Below are 15942 nucleotides of genomic sequence, written 5' to 3'. Positions count from 1 at the left end.
GGCATATCTGGCACTGGTATGAGGCTGGCCTGGAGTTCAAAGGGGTTTCAGAGTAGGCCCCATGTGTCCGAGAGACCAGCTGCCCCCTAGGGGTGGGGCGTGGACAAGGGAGTCAGGCAGCCGTTCGGCCTGGCGGCACCACGTGGCTGATCCTGCCCATGCCCCAACTCCTCAGTTCTGTGGGAGCCATGGACGTCAGGGAGCGTAGAAGCCTGGGAGGTTTCAGCAGGTCTGGAATGAGAAAGCGTTACTTGCCGAGGTTGCTTCTGTCTCATCGAAGGCGGCCGGGTTGACAGAGGGTGGGGGAAATGTACAGGGGACAGACATTTATAACGAGGCTTCGACTCAGAGGGGGAAGCAGTGAGGCCCAGGCCCAGGAGCCGTGTGAACCACAGAAGAGACAGCTGCAAAAGTGCCTGTGGATTGAGGCTGAGGATTGCAGTGTTCTAGAACCTCCCCCTACTCCACTCCACTCCACTCTACTCCACTCCCAGCTTTACTGCCTACACAGAAAGGGAAGGCACCTACAGGAAGTCCACCAGGATGCCACATCACACATGTCCAGACCATGTCTGAGGGTCCCTCAGCTCCAGAAGGCGATGGGAGAAGCAAAGGCGTGGCCTGCTCTCCCCCACCGCAGGCCCCATTTTACCTTGGGCAGGGACACCAGCCCCAGGCCTCCACCCAGCCAGATTGTGACCCTGGTTAGGACAGTGTGGCACTGTGGGGGGCACCATGAGAGGAAAGTGTGGGGACTCCTCCCACTTAAAGACATACCCGCTGAGTTCTCAAGACCCTCTGAAAGGTGCTGTCCAGCCCCATGTAGGGACAACTTGGGCTCACAGAAAATTCTGGGAGGGGTCCTCCAGACATCGGTGTATGTTACGAAGGCTGACAGCACTCCCAGGGTTACCGATCACCCACAGCCTCCCCCGAGCCTCTTCGGGCCAACAGCTCAGCTGACTTCTGGCTGAACCCGTAGTCATTGGCTGCCAAGAACTTGAGGCCCTGACTAACTTGAACTGGACCCATCTCGAAAATAATAATAACAGCTAACATTCATTCGGCAAATATGATGTTCCAGGAGCTAAACAAGAGGCCCGTATCACCTTAACCTTCTGGACATTTGCAAAGTAAATGGTTCTCTGCTTGCAGCAGGTATGAGAGATGACTAGAATTCAGGGCTTGGTGCCCAAGACACAGGGCCTTTGATGAACTCTTGGGCCCCAAACAAGGCCAAGGTTAATGTGTTGGGCAGCTGTCCATAATAATCAAAGTTACAACAAACACAAAAAGTGTTTGTGATGTGGCAGGCACTAGCCTAAATGCTTTGCAATTAGTAACTTACTCCCTCACATCTCTGGGAGAGAGGCATTCTTATCGCCCCCATGTTATAGAGGAGAAGATTGGGGCACAGAGAAGGTAAGTAAATTGCCCAAGGTCACACAGCCAGTAAGTTAGTGACCAGCAAGGGTGGGAACCCAAACAACCTGACTCCAGACTGTGCTTTAAGGACTCCACCATTCTGCTTCTTGGGAACTCGGTGACCAGAGGCAGCCAAGGACCGAGCCAGACGTAGGAACCCGGGAGGCGCCCAAACAATGCCTACCTCTAGTAAGGAGGTCCGAGCATTGGGCGGCATTTAGGGGCCCTAGGAACTGGGATTCCACATCACCACCACCACCCCCACCCCCCCGCCCTGTCTCCAGCAGCGCTCACCACCACTGCTGTAGGGCACATGTATCCAGGGCTTCCTCAGTCCTCAGAGAACTTCCAAAGCAGTTTTGAAATAAGTCCCCCTGTGTTCCTACTCTCACTCCCCTCCAGGTCGAGTGGCCATCTCTCAAGCCCTCCCTGCAGAAACGCTGTGCTGCCTCCACTCACCAGCTGTGTGACCTTCCTACCCCTGAGCCCGTGAATTCACCTGCAAATTCAGCTTACATGGCCTCCTTCATATACCACAAGGATTGACAATTCACATGAAAGTGTTGTTCAATGTGCAGGATGACAAAATTTTGTTTTCTAGAAGGAAAGGATTGGAAGGGGTGGGAAAACACACAATTTACCCTGGAATTAGGGTGTGTGGGCCTTAGACCAGGGTAGCCTTCACCCCTCTTTGGCACCGTGCTTTAGAGGGAAAATGGCAGACTTTTCTGTCAATGGCAAGAAAGCAATATTTTAGGCTTCGCGGGCCCCGATGGCTCTGCCTTCTCCTCCCTGCCACTGGAGAGAGAAAGCAGCTGCAGGCGACGTGTGAACAAACGGGGCTTGGCTTCATTCCAAAAGCATTTTATTGACAAAGAGAGGTAACAGGCTGCATTTGACCTCTGCAGTGTGCTGTCCCCTGCTTTTATTTAAAGACTTTATTTATTTATTTTTAGAGAGGAGGGAAGAGAGGGAGAAAGAGAGGGAGAAAAACCTCGATTGGGCCTGCAACCCAGGTGTGTGCCCTGAGTGGGAATCAAACCAGCGACCTTCTGGCTCGCAGGCTGGCACTCAGTCCACCGAGCCACACCAGCCAAGGTGCTGGCCCCCAGCTTTTAACAGTTCCACTCTGGTCCTCTTCCAGCTGCACCCCAACTCGCCAAGAGGCGGGCAGACGGCAGGGCCAGCGGCACATCCACCTGGAGCCCCGTCCGTCCTCGTCTGAACCGTGACAGCAGACACCCAGGGTTCCTGCCTGTCCGCCTGTGCTCACTTTCGGGGTGTGTACACCTGCCCATTTTTTTGCATTGTTTATGTTTTTGGTATTGTTCTTTAGGAGCTCTCCCTGTACTACATGCATTTATCTGTTCTCTCTCCTATTTATTTTAATCTCTTCCCATTCTTTTTTTCACTTAGTGTTTTGTTCATAATGTCATTGTGCGATTTAAAAAATATTTCTTGTGGAGTTTGATCTGTGTCTTCTTTGGCAGCTCCTGCATCCAACCCGGGAGGGAAGGAGGACGCAGGTGAGCGCTACGTAAGGCGTAGGATGAAGGAGCAGAGAACTCAACGCCAACAGCTCAGCAGTGGGGATGGAACGGGACTGTGGAGGATGGAAGGACTGCAGGGACCGGCCGGGACCAGGGCAGCTTCTTGCAGGAGGCATGCTTCAGGGTAGGACAGAAGGAGGGCCTGGCGCAGAAGGAGTGTCGGAAACAAACCCTGAAGCCAGGTCTCAGGGGCAGGGACTCACGCCTGGTGAACAAGTGTGACTGATGAGAACTCAGGGGCCTCGTTGGAACTGAGAACTGCCAGGTGGGAAGGGGAGCAAGGGTGTCCATTGCTTGGTGGGTAAGGCCAGATTTAAGTGCCAGCCCTCATCACCATGATATATTTGCAGAGTCCTCAAAAGGCAAGATCCAGCCCTGGTCCAAACCCCAAGGAGGTCCTGAATCCTAAAAGGTGGGAAAGCAATATTTACAAACCCAAGGTTGGTCAGAAATATGCTACAGAGATTAGCTTGAGGAGGAGTTTAGAACCCTGTCTTGCCACAGATGGAAATAAAAATGAAGGAGGCTTTTATTAGTCAGTGAGGAAACTGAGGCACTGTCACTGTTCCAGATGGAAGCCAGGGTCCAAGCCCCCTTGGCACCACCCTGCCCCCTCCCCCCGCCCTGCGGTCCCCCCAGGAGTACTCTGCCCCCACCCCACCCCCAGCCCAGACAGAGAGCAGTGACCCAGGTGGCCAAGAGGACATAGCGCCCTCTGGTGGTGACTGGTAGGCACCTACACACCTGCTGAGCACTGGGCTCTGGGCTTGTGTCCTGGGAGGGTGCTGTCTCCCCAGCTCAATGTGGAAACAGTGCACCCAAGAAAGGAGGAAGCAGAAGAAGAACACTGAAGAGGGTGAAAGGAGAAAATGCAGAAAACCCATGTCTCTGTACTCTGCTCTAAATATGGGGAAATGGATTTTCCTCATTTGCCCCAACATGGGCGCATTCCTGAGTCATGGCGCCTCCCCTCCTTGCTTTCTGGGCCTGGTTCAGGACTAAGTTTGGCATATTGAAAAGTGGCTTTGGGGACACACAGTGCGTTGTGCAGATGATATTTTATTGAGTCATACACTTTGAAACCTGTGTGGTTGTGCAAACGGATGTCACCTGAGTAACTTCAATTAAAAAGAAAAAGGAAGAGGGCTTTTGTTAATGCGCCTCTGGGCAGAGGAGATGGGCTTGTTCCACATGCCCGGGACATGTGGGGCGGGTGCGAAGAGAGTCCCAACCAAAAGGCAGGACGCAGGGAGCAAGGGTAATGGAGGCCAAGCGTCCAACAGCCGGAGAGAGCAGGTTCAGAAAAGGTATTTGCTCCCTGGTGAGAGGGGTGGGCCTTCCAGGCACCCAGAGAACCTCAATAGAAAGCCCCAGCCCCCCAAATGAACTAGAGAGGAGGGAAACAAAGTGAAGAAGACGCCCAGATACCCACCTTGTCTGAGAACCCCTTTTGCGTGAGAAGTCACTGTCAAACCTGAACTAAAAAAATCTCTCATACCTTCTTCAGACTTTGTGTATGAGACTGGACTCCAGTCAAGTCATTTAATGATAGACTCTACCCCTTCTCCCTTCACTAAGTGCAATGTGAGGTCAAGGCTGTTCCCTGCTCCCCCCACCCCGATTTTCAAGGCTTGTCTCAAACAAACTAAGTCATTGTTAATAAACAAGTGCAAGGATAAATGAATACGTCCATTGTCTGTGTACTTCCAGCCAGCTCCTGTCCTCAGCAGGTCCATCGTTGGTAGTTCACTATTGATGAATGAATGAATGAATGAATGAATGAGCAACCTGCTGGGAGCCCAGGCTTGGTGGCCTCCAGGCAAGTCATAAGTTGAGAAGTGTTGCCTAAAAGCTCGCCTGGGCTGAACCACCGGTGGGAAATTCGCTCAAGCACAGGATGTGGGCTGAGATCTCGCCTTCCTATTTTCGAGGGTGGGGGGTGGGCCCTGAAAGTGCCTCTGATTTGCTGGTGGGGCCCACGCAGGGGCTGTAGAATTGAGAGCTGGGGGAGGAGGGAGGCACAGGAAGATGCCAACGGCAGCTGGAGACAAGGAGGAAGCCGTTGTCAGGGCACATGCTGACAGCAGTGTCCCACCTTTCAGTGTCTCTGGGCCACACTGGAGGAAGAGTTGTCTTGAGTCACACATTAAATATACAAACACTAATGAAAACTGATAAGCAAAAGCAAAGGTTTTAGGTAAATTTTGTGTTTTATGTTGAGCCACATTCATAGCCATCCTGGGCCGTATGCGGCCCGCAGGCTGCAGGGTAGACACCCCTCCTAGGAGAAGATGAGGCCTGAGTCCTGGAGGGGCCTGTGGTCATCACACATCATCCAGCCACAGACCTGCCCCAACTCTCTGCAGACAGGGCCAGGGGAGGTCCTTACAGAATGCGAATAATACAATGACCTTCCCTGTGGGGTTGTTGGTGGGGATTAAATGTGACCATGGGTGTGAGTCCCTTAGTATAATAGGGTGTAGGCTGAGAGGCCCCAGGGCTCCCCACAAGCCTAGTTTGGGAGCTAGGAAAGACAGCAGCACAGAGTTGGAGAGTTATTTTGCATATCAGTAACAGCAGGCTAGCTTCATAGCCTGCTGGGAGCGAGGGAGATGGGCTTGACTTTGACCTGTGATGTAGTTGGGAGACAGCTCCCCCACCCCATTATAGTATCTTTGGGGCAACTCTGAGAGCTTGGAGATGGTTCACCCAGAGATGGTTCGATCCACACCAGGGCGCCATGCCTGCCTGGACTCATTGTGGCAGCCAAGAAAGGCAGAGAATTCGAGAGTGCTGGCAGGTGTAGCCAATTGTGGGAGGAGTCAGGAATGGGGCTACGGAGGAGGTTCTAGGCTGGGATTTAAACAAAAAGGCGGGCAGCCCTGTGGGACGGGGGACAATGCAAGACCCTGCGGGAAGAAAAGGGGGGAAGGGACTCTCGCTGGCGGGCCTTGAGAAGGTGCCACGTGGGTTTGGATTAAGAACCGGAGATCACAGCGACACAGCTGATGGTGCTGGGGGCAGCAGGGGACCTGCCAACTGAGCACGGACAACTGGGAGGAACCAGGAGAAGTGAACCGCGGACTTCTGCTTCTGTTCCTTCTGGAAGGCAGTACCTCTGACTGGCCTGCTCTGAGACTGGCCTGACTGGGCAAAGTGGGGAGGGTAGGACTGTGTGTTTGTGGGTGTATCTTCGCTTCTAAAGGGAGATTTAATGGTAGAATTCCACCATTATGCTCAACCTGTATAACTTTTAATTAGAATGGTTCCTTTCCTTCTTACCAAACTCTAGCATTGAGAGCCACAGTTCCTAACACAGTGGCGGGGAAAGAAGAACCGTAGTACAGAAAGACCCTGGGGGTGGGGGCTTGTTTCTGTGACATTAGCAGAGTGCCTCGATCAGAGGGGACGCTCAGTAAACATCTAGTTTCATTTCCAATCGTCACTAGCCATTCCTCTCACTGTTCTGTCCCATTGGCAAAGAAGGGAGGCAGAGGGTTGTGAGGAGCCGTAACCGGCTGGGTCACGGTGGCCTCCCTGTGGACTCATGGCGCTCGGCCCGGCTTCGAGGTGCTGGCTGCAGGGGACCCGGACTCTACGTGCTGCCCAAGCCCGGTGGTGGTTCCCTGGGTCACACGTCGGGTCCTCCGGAAACAGATGTGGAGTCAGAGCTGGGGCACACGCCGTTTACCAGGGACAGGACTGGGCAGGGGGAAGCCAAGTCAGGACGCAGCTCCGGCAACGCCTCGGCCAGCCTGGCCAGGAGCCCTAGAACAAGTCGTCCTGCTTCACACCAGAGTGCCAGAGCCTGGACTCCCGCCTCACTCAGTCCCTGGATGTGGACATGACCTTGGGGGAGGGGGACACATGCAGACCCTGGGACAACCAGCAGCAGGGGGCTCTCTGCCAGTGTACCCCAGCTGGGCAGCGGGCCCTAGAATGAGTGCTCCGGACAAAGGGGGGTCTTCTACCTGAGACCCTCCACCCCCCGTGGCCTGACACACAGAGGCAGACGTCGACGGCCCTCATTGTTTCCCGATGACTCCCACTTGCTTAGGTGTTGCCATTCACCACAGTTGCACAGATGTGGTCACAGACGTGCAAGGGGCCTTTGGGGCAGCCCTGAAGCAGACACCAAAGTGGGGGGAATCAGAACGCCCATCCCGCTGGCCTGTGATGAGTGGGTCTTGGTCCTCCTAATGGTCTGAATGCACTTGGGCCTGAAAGACCTCTCCAAGTTAGTCTGAAAGAGGTGCTGGGGGAGGCGCTGGGGAAGATGCTGGAGGGGGGCTGGCTAACGTGGCCCATCTTCCAAGTGTTAAAAGGCAGGGACCGAGGGACAGGGTGTGCTCAGGGGAGCTAGGCTGGCGGGGAAACTCGACAACTTGAGCACAAAGAGCAGCCTGAGCCCCAGCCAATGTGACTCAGTCGGTTGGGCATCATCCCACGAAGCGTAAAAAGGTTGCCAGTTTGATCCCCAGCCGGGGCACACACCTAGGTTGCAGATTGGGTCCCCTGGGGTGTGTACTGAAGGCAACCAATCAATGTTTCTCTCTCACATCGATGTCTCTCACCCTCTCTTTCTCCCTCCCTCCACCCCTCTCTGAAATCGAAAATAAAATGAAATGAAAAAAGAAAGAAAGAAAAGCCTGAGAATGTGAAATACCTGGACACGACTCCCAGGTCCAAGGATTTCCCCGCTCTGCGTTTCGGTTCCTCTCCCACATGGCGATGAACTCACACTCGAGTTCACACCCTAGGCACGAGCGAGAGGGCTGAAATGTGCCACACACTTAAGCAGTGTTCGAGGTCAGTCCCAGTTACGACTGAGGAACCCACACGCCATGAACAAGAAAAGTCGACTAAACAGGTGAAACCACTGTTTGCACACGGGAGGTACCAGGCAGGGCGGCACTGTGACCCCAGAGAGAAGGGAAGGAGCCCAGCTGCTACCCTGGAATTCCGCCCTGGGGCAATTCCCAGACTGCACTGCGAGCATGGGGGCTCCCTGAGATGAGAAGAGAAAAACTGGCAGGGGCGGAGGCGAGTGGAGGTTGAGCAATAGCATACCAGAGACAAGTGAGCCACACAGAAAAGGGGGCTTCAGAAACCTGTGTGGGGCTCCCTTGGATCTTCGGCTCAGTGTCAAAGTAATCAAAGAACAACTTTGAGGAAGACCACCAGAGAGCCGAAAGCTGAGCAAACACGAGAGCTCTGCATGGCTCTGGGAGACATTTGCTCTAAGACTGGCCAGAGAGGAAAGTCTCGGGGGAGCAGCTAGAACATTAAACGGGGACCTCACAAGGTTCGATCCTTACAAAAGGGCATCCTGGCCCTGAAGAGAACTCCAGACCTTCTCTGACGAAGCTGGCCCACGAGCTTCTACGCTCGGGCCAGCGGGCAAGTAAATGAACTGCCTGCCGCCACAATCTAAACATTCGACCAGAGCGGTGATGTTCAGGCTCCAGTAAAACATTACCAGACACGCCAAAGAGACAGGAAATGTGACTCATAACCAGGAGAAAAGAAGTGTCAACAGCAAGTGTAGAAACGACAGAGATCACCAGATAAGAGCCTTCCACAGCTGGCTATTATAAGTAGGTGCAAGGATTTAAAGGGAACCATGAAAATCTGAAGAGAAAAATGGGCATCATGTCATAGTCCAGGGAAGGAGAAATGGCCAAGAGACAAAAAGAGGGCCTGCCGGTTGAGTCTGTTCCTTCCTACCCAAGAAAGCAAAGCTTTCCTAGAAGCGACGTCCAGCAAACTTCCGCTCAGGTCTCGCTGGTTCAGGAGAAGTCTCGCTGGTTCAGCCTCAGGAGAAGCAGAGGGCTCTGTGCGGTCCAGGCGGATGGCCATTCCTTCCTGATGACCAGAGGAGCGGGGCTTCCCTCCCCCAAGTCAAAGGGTTTCTCCTGGCGGCTGAACAAATTGAGGATCTGCCTGCAGAGCAGAAGGGGCATGGCGGAGGAAGGATGCTGGGTTGGCGACGGACACCTTCTACAGCGGGCTGCTGTCTGCCATCTTGCTGCAAAAACAGTTACCACCCCCGTCCCCACCCAAAGTTTGGCAGGTGTATATGCTACACATGTACTGCTCCGATGTCGGCGCGGTGGCGTGGTGACTCTGGGAGACTTCATGAGTAAACCGACTGAAAGACAGACACCATGGGGACACGGAAGGGAAAAGGGTTGGGAGGGCATGGTTGGTTTCAGATGCTTTAAAAGCAGTCTGCGAGCAGAGCAATGCCCTGGGGACTCGTGAAGTCTGCCGGAGACGGTAGGACAGTTTTTTATCTTGAAAAACACGGGGACTGTGGAGCGAAGAACCAATACAGACAGGAGGAAAAAATGCACGTTCTCTTAAAGCTAGAGTCAGAATTCCTTCTGGAGAAGATAGTTTGTGATCATTGTTAGCAAACACTTGGTCTCTCAATCCTGAACAGTTAGGTCCCAGGGTCCAGTTTAGAGAGCAATGAAGTGCTTTGAGAAACAGATGAAGACTTGAGTTTGGGCTGGCTGTGCAAGAGAAGGAGTAAAGGGACCATGGGATTTGGGAAGGCGAGGGGAAATATTAAAATGGATGGGAGAGAAAGTTACGTAACCCTCAGAGCTAGTGGTTATTATACCCTCTCCTCATTTCACAAGGAAGGAGTCATGCAGCTTCCAACTGGCAGAGCCGGGATTTAAGTGCAGGAATTCAAAGGCCTGATGCTGCTCTGGGCAGGGATGGTTGTAGGGTCTCCCCATACATCGAAAGGTTGTAGGTTTGATTCCTGGTCAGGGCACGTAACCTAGACTGCGGGTTTGATGTTTTTCCCTCTCTGCTTCCTCTCTCTAAAATCAATAAATATAACCTCAGGTGAGGATTTACAAAAAAAAAAAAAAAAAGAAGGCCTCGCTCTTTCTCCTTGCAGCCTCCCCCAAAGAAACATGAAGAGTTCAAGTTTGAGCTGGGTGGTAGGAGGCTGGCCTTTCACAAACCTTCCTGTGGATATCTAGGGGAAAATTCTGAGGTCAAGGTAACCTAAGTCAGTGAACTGAGGCAACAGGTGCCCTGGCAGGAAGCCCCACAATGACCCTGGGGAATAGGCAGTTTCCTCTGGTGAGGGCTGAGGGTGATGGCTCCCGCCTCCTTCCCCAGAACTGGTGGTAAACAACCTCAGCCCCTCCTCCCGCCCCCAGGTCTCCTGCACCAGGTCTCCCAGCAACCCAGATTTTCAGCTTCCTGACAGGCAGTGGGACTGGTATCTGGGCCCCCCAGAGATAAAGTACTACATCAATTTGCATTTGTTTTCCTTTGACCATTACAAAAATCGGAGAAAAACATGAAGAAAGCAAAACAAAATCGTCCCCACTCACCCTGGGAACCTGAGGCTTACGGTTTCTCATATGCCTTGATCACTTGATCGCTGCCCAGACCTCAGACCCTCCGCACCATCCCACAGGTGCTGTGCACTGAGCTCCACTTCCTCTCAGTGGTGAGGACACTAGTGGGCTGTGTCACACATGCTATTGACGTGCACGGCAATGAGGTTAGATCAGAGAAGCCAACTGTTCGAAGCGTTAGCATAGCTAAAAATCTCCCTTGGTTTTCACAAGAGCCACGTAGGCTGTGAGAACTCCCCTAAGAGCTGAGACGGTGCCTCCTTGGAGCCAGGTTCAAGGTTGGGTGATGGGGACACAGGCGGCCCTCAGGAAATGACAGCCGCATGAAGATGTGTTAGAGAGTATGGTGTAAGCAAGCAGAGAATTAGACTGTGGCCCATTTCAGCCATTAAAAAAGTCTGCTAAGGGCATGCCCCCAGGCTGAGACGGGGCCTTACCCTCCCGTCCATGCGTAATTCCCAGAGGGCCAGCTCCCGGGGGCACGGAGTTTGGGGGGCTCAGAGCCCAGTTTGGGGACAAGTGTCAACTTGGTATGTAGAATGCATAGACACACGGGCACCTAGGTGAGTGTATATGTATGTACAAACACACACCTATGTGTGCCCATCTCTTCACACATGACCAAGAGGTAAGACCGGACGACGTGGTCTGCAGGGGCCAGAGGCAAGACCAGAGAGCAGGCCCTGAGGCCCCAGCAGGCAGCAATGGTTGTGAGCCTGCTGCCAGCCCCGCCCCCAGCCGCTCTCCCCAGCTCTCTCTCCCCACTCCCTCCAGATCCCTGCCCTCCATGACCTTCCTCCTTTTCCCTCGTGCTTCTCTTTCAAACCTTGCATCATCTCCTTATGACCACGGTCCTGAGCAATCAGCCCTCTGGCTTCTGACTGACAAGGCTGCTCAGGGTAGCTCCTTCCTGGGGGCGGGGGGGAATTATGGGGGTGTGAGGGTCAGACCTTCTTGGGCTCTGTCATTAGAGTAAATGTGGACCCCTGGAGGCCAATGTCATCAATCGGTCAATGAGCAAGGGCACACTGCTCCCTGTGTTCTAGAGCTGTGCTAAGTGCTCACTGCTCTCAGTTACCTGTGTACATGGAGTGAAAAGAGGGAAAAGTAGAAAACAATTAGCCATCAGATCCCTTCACCAGGCTGAAGACAGGGGCTTGGGCGGAGGCGTCTCCTGGGTCCTGGCCTGAACAGCCACTGACTAGCTGTGTGATGACGGGCCCAGCAAACCCTCGGTTTTCACGCTGGGCTTTTCCCATTGCTGGGATCACCCCAGCAGTGGTGCCAGCCCTGCCCAGGGACAGCCTGGGGCACAGGGCTGCCTCCCAGGCAGTCCCTTCTGATCTGACTTCTACAGTTCCAGATCCTTTCTATCAATAAACGGCCAGAATATGATGGTTAATGAAACAAATGAGGAGCAGAGGAACTGAGAGAGTGTGAAATCAAGAGACTTCATTGCCGGCGATAAGGAGGTTTCATCGCAATCCAGGCAAGGAGAAGAGAATTTCAGCTCGAATTAGTCAATTTGAATTCACATGGAAGACATCTCACTAGAAGTGTTATAAAAGGTTACCATTTAAAAAATCAGAAAGGTGATAGAAGGTGTACTACCTTGCAAGAAAAGATACAGGACTGAGAATTCATCTAGAATGGTCTCGGCATTAATGTGCAAACCTTGTTTTCCCCACCTAGAGTCTCAGACCAGACCCTGATTCTGAAAGGTCAGTTCCCGTGGCCATGGGACTGAGGTGGTTTCTTTGTTTGTTTGTTTGTTTTCTAAATATTTTATTTATTTATTTTTACAGAGAGGGGAAGGGAAGGAGAAAGAGTGGGAGAGAAACATCGGTGTGTGACCGCCTCTCATGTGTCCCCTACTGGGGACCTGGCCTGTAACCCAGGCATGTGCCCTGATTGGGAATCGAACCAGCAACCTTTTGCTTCACAGACCTGTACTCAATCCACTGAGCCACAGCAGCCAGGGCCTGAGGTGGCTTTTAAGTTCCCCTTGGTTGGGCGAGAAAAGCACGCAGTGCTGGAAACTGTGCACAGGAATAGGGCTCTGAGAACCGGGCCCCTTGGCGATTCCACAGAAGACGCAGCAGCAGCTGTTGGTGGACCCATCGGTGGTGCCCCCAAGACCCTGGAGGTCAGGCTCCCATCTGAGAATGAACTGAAGATTCACTTCAGCTGCTTTGTGACTTCGGGCAGGTTTCTTAACCTCCCTGAGCCCGTCTCTTCATCCGTAAAATGGGGATAGTGGCACCTGATCAAAGAATTACTGCTAATGCTGATTTGAAACGAAACAAGATGCTTCGTGTCGAGCCTGGACGTAAAAAGAGCTCCATCCATGGCAGCTGTCCACTCCTGTTCATTGGATGGCCAAGGAGAACTGGGAAACGCCTTCTGAAGGTGTTAGAACTCCATTTCAGCTCAACAGTTACGTGCTGACCACGCGTTGGTGTGGGGGTCCTGACGCTGAGAGTTTATTCACATCTGTCCAACAAGTTTTATTAAGCACATGCTTACAAGGAAATAGGTTATGCTGGCTGGTTGCTCAGAGCCTTAAATAATGCTCAAAAGACATAAAACAATTCTATTTATTCCTTTTCTTCTGAATGTATTTAGAGAGGTTTTTGTTTTTGTTTTTCTAAGTAGATGCTAAATGAAAGAAGCCAATCTATAAAGTGTATGTATTGTACAGTTCCAATTCTGTGGAATTTTGGAAAAGGCAAAACTATGGAGACTGCAAAATGATGGGCCAGCGGTTGCCAGGGAGGGAGCGGGGGAGGAAGTGGACGAAGTGGATGAGTGGACGAAGCACAGGGAGTTTTTAGGACATTGAGACACCCACATGACACCAATGGTGAGTTTCGTCACTATACATTTGTCAAAACCCACAGAATGTGTGGGACAACAAGTGATCCTCATGTGAACCTTGGACTTTGGTTAATAATAGTGCATCAGTCTTGACTTAGCAATGACAACAAACGTACCTCATAAATGACAGGTGTTAATAAGAGGGAAAACCATATGTGAGGAGGAGGGAGTACATAGAAGTCTCTCTGCTTTTAAAATTTTTAGCATTACAGAAAAATTGAAAATTTGAAAAATTTTTAGCATTACAGAAAAACTGAAAAAATGAAAAATTGAAAAAATTGAAAAATTTTCAATTTTTTCAATTTTTCTGTAATGCTAAAATTACTCGAAGAATTAGGCTATTCACTAACATAAAAGGAAGTCAGTAGAATTTTCACAATTCCTTTTGTCTTTTAGGGCTGACTCTTGGGAATTAGATTCAATTCTGCGTGCTGGGGTGCACTGTTCCCTCATGTTCCCAGACTGCTCGGTGCTTCCCTCCCCCCAGCACCTCTGTATTGTAGCATCTTTCCCACCAGCACGTCAGCTCTGTGGGGACAGGGGCCATGCCTTATTCGTGTTTGCGAGATCACATCAGTCTTCTGTTCGGACCTACCGATGGCTTCCCATTTAAAGCGGTTTACATGCACTCATATAATCCTTAAAGCAACCTTAGGAGGTAGGTCATTTTTATCCAAAAATTAAATCACAGGGAAGTTGAGAAACTTATCCAATGCGACAAAGCTAGTAACTCACCAAACTTGGACACAAACCCAGGTAGTCTGACTCCACAGTCTGCAGGAAAACGTACCAGAACACCCCCAGTTTTTTTTACTCTGCAGGTCACACACATATTTTAGGTAATGAAATCATTGTAGGGTGGCTCAATTTTGTAGCTTTAAAGATGCAATAATAAAATGAGAGGCAAAGGAAAAATATCTTTCACATAATAGAAGTTGCACTGTCTTGTGAACCACTTCCGTGGTTTTTTGTATAGAATGTGTGTGTGTGTGTGTGTGTGTGTGTGTTGGCTGTGATGTGAAATGCATTTAGAAAGCTCCCTGCCTCAATCCATCTGGAGAGTTATTACCTCAGGTCACAAGGCGTGCCGAGCTGAGGCAGACCCTGCCAGCCATCCCTGGCTCTCGCCCTGTCCTCTGAGAGTGTGTTCACCCGGCTCTGCTGTGTTCACCAGCTTCATCTCAGAGGTTTGGTCATCGCACCCAGACTCTCTGATGTCCACAAGTGAAAAAACGATATCCCATCTAGAAAAGCAGAAGTTCCCGGCAGATTTCCCCTTGACCAGAATGGACATCTCCTGACACTTCCCTGGCCAGAGTTGAGTCACATGGCCACTACAGACCCATCTCCAGAAAGCAGATTGAGACCGTCCTGATCAGATTCTGCCCATCAGCTCCACCTCTGAGCAAAGGATCTACCAGCAAAGGCAAAAGGTAGAGGAGGTCTTAAGCAACCTGTTTGCCCTCAGTTGGGCCCAGAAAAAAGGTATTTCAAGTAATTTTCTGTCTCCTTAGGGATAAAAGTTTAAGGCAGACTACCCATCTAGTCATTCAATCATTTCTTCATTCAAGAAATATGTAGTTCAAATCAGAGATTTGGAAGATAAGCAAAACACACCCAGTCAGAGCAGCAAAAAGAAAAAAGAATTTAATAAAATAGGGATAGTATAAGAAGTCTCTGGGACAACTTTAAGTGTACCACCATTCACATCATAGGGATACCAGAAAATAAGAGAGAACAAGAAATAGAAGACCTATTTAAAAAACGATGAAAGAAGATGAAAAATATTAACAGTGAAAAGACAGCAAACACACAGTTATTAACAACCACACCGAAAACAAAAGCAAACCAAGAGGACAGCTAGATCAGGAATGGAACCATAGAAATGAAGAACACATGGAGGGTTAGAAACAGGGGGGTGGGAGGAGGAGAAGGGGGGAGAAGGCACAGAAAATAGCATAGACAGTAGGTAGAAAATAGATAGGGGGGAGGGCGAGAATACTGGGGGAAATATAGAATCTAAAGAACTTGAGACACGTGGTTATAAACTAAGGGGGGAAGAATGGTGGGGGAGGGAGTGTGCAGGTGGAGGGGAATGAAGGGGGGGAATAGAACAACTGTAATGGTATAGTCAATAAAATATATTAAAATAAAAAATTTAAAAAATGATGAAAAACTTCCCTAACCTGGTAAAAGAAATAGACATACAAGTCCAGAAATTGCAGAGAGTCCTAAACAAGATGAAGCCAAAGAGTCCCATGCCAAGACACATCATGATTAAAACAACAACGGTTAAAAACAAAGAGAGAATCTTAAAAGCAGTGAAAGAAAAACAGTTATCTACCAGGGGGCTCCTATAAGACTTCCAGCTGACTTCTCAACAGAAACTTTGCAGGCCAAAAAGGACTGGTAAGAAATATTCAACGTGATGAAAAGCAAGCACCTACAACCAAGATCACTCTACCCAGCAAAGCTATCACTTAGAATTGAAAGACAGATAAAGAGCATCCCCTGACAAAAAAAACAGCTGAAGTTCTTCATCACCACCAAACCAGTAGTACATGAAAACTTAAAGGGTCTGCTTTAGGAAGGAGAAAAAAATATTAAAAATGTGAACAATAAAATGGCAATAAATACATATTTATCAACAATTGAATGTCAAAAGCAAAATAAGCAAACAAGAAGAACAGGAACAGACACAG

The sequence above is a fragment of the Sturnira hondurensis genome, unplaced genomic scaffold, assembly GCF_014824575.4.
Source record: "Sturnira hondurensis isolate 20B ecotype Veracruz unplaced genomic scaffold, ASM1482457v3 Scaffold0024822, whole genome shotgun sequence".
Classification (NCBI taxonomy): domain Eukaryota; kingdom Metazoa; phylum Chordata; class Mammalia; order Chiroptera; family Phyllostomidae; genus Sturnira; species Sturnira hondurensis.
This window is presented reverse-complemented; position numbering follows the sequence as displayed.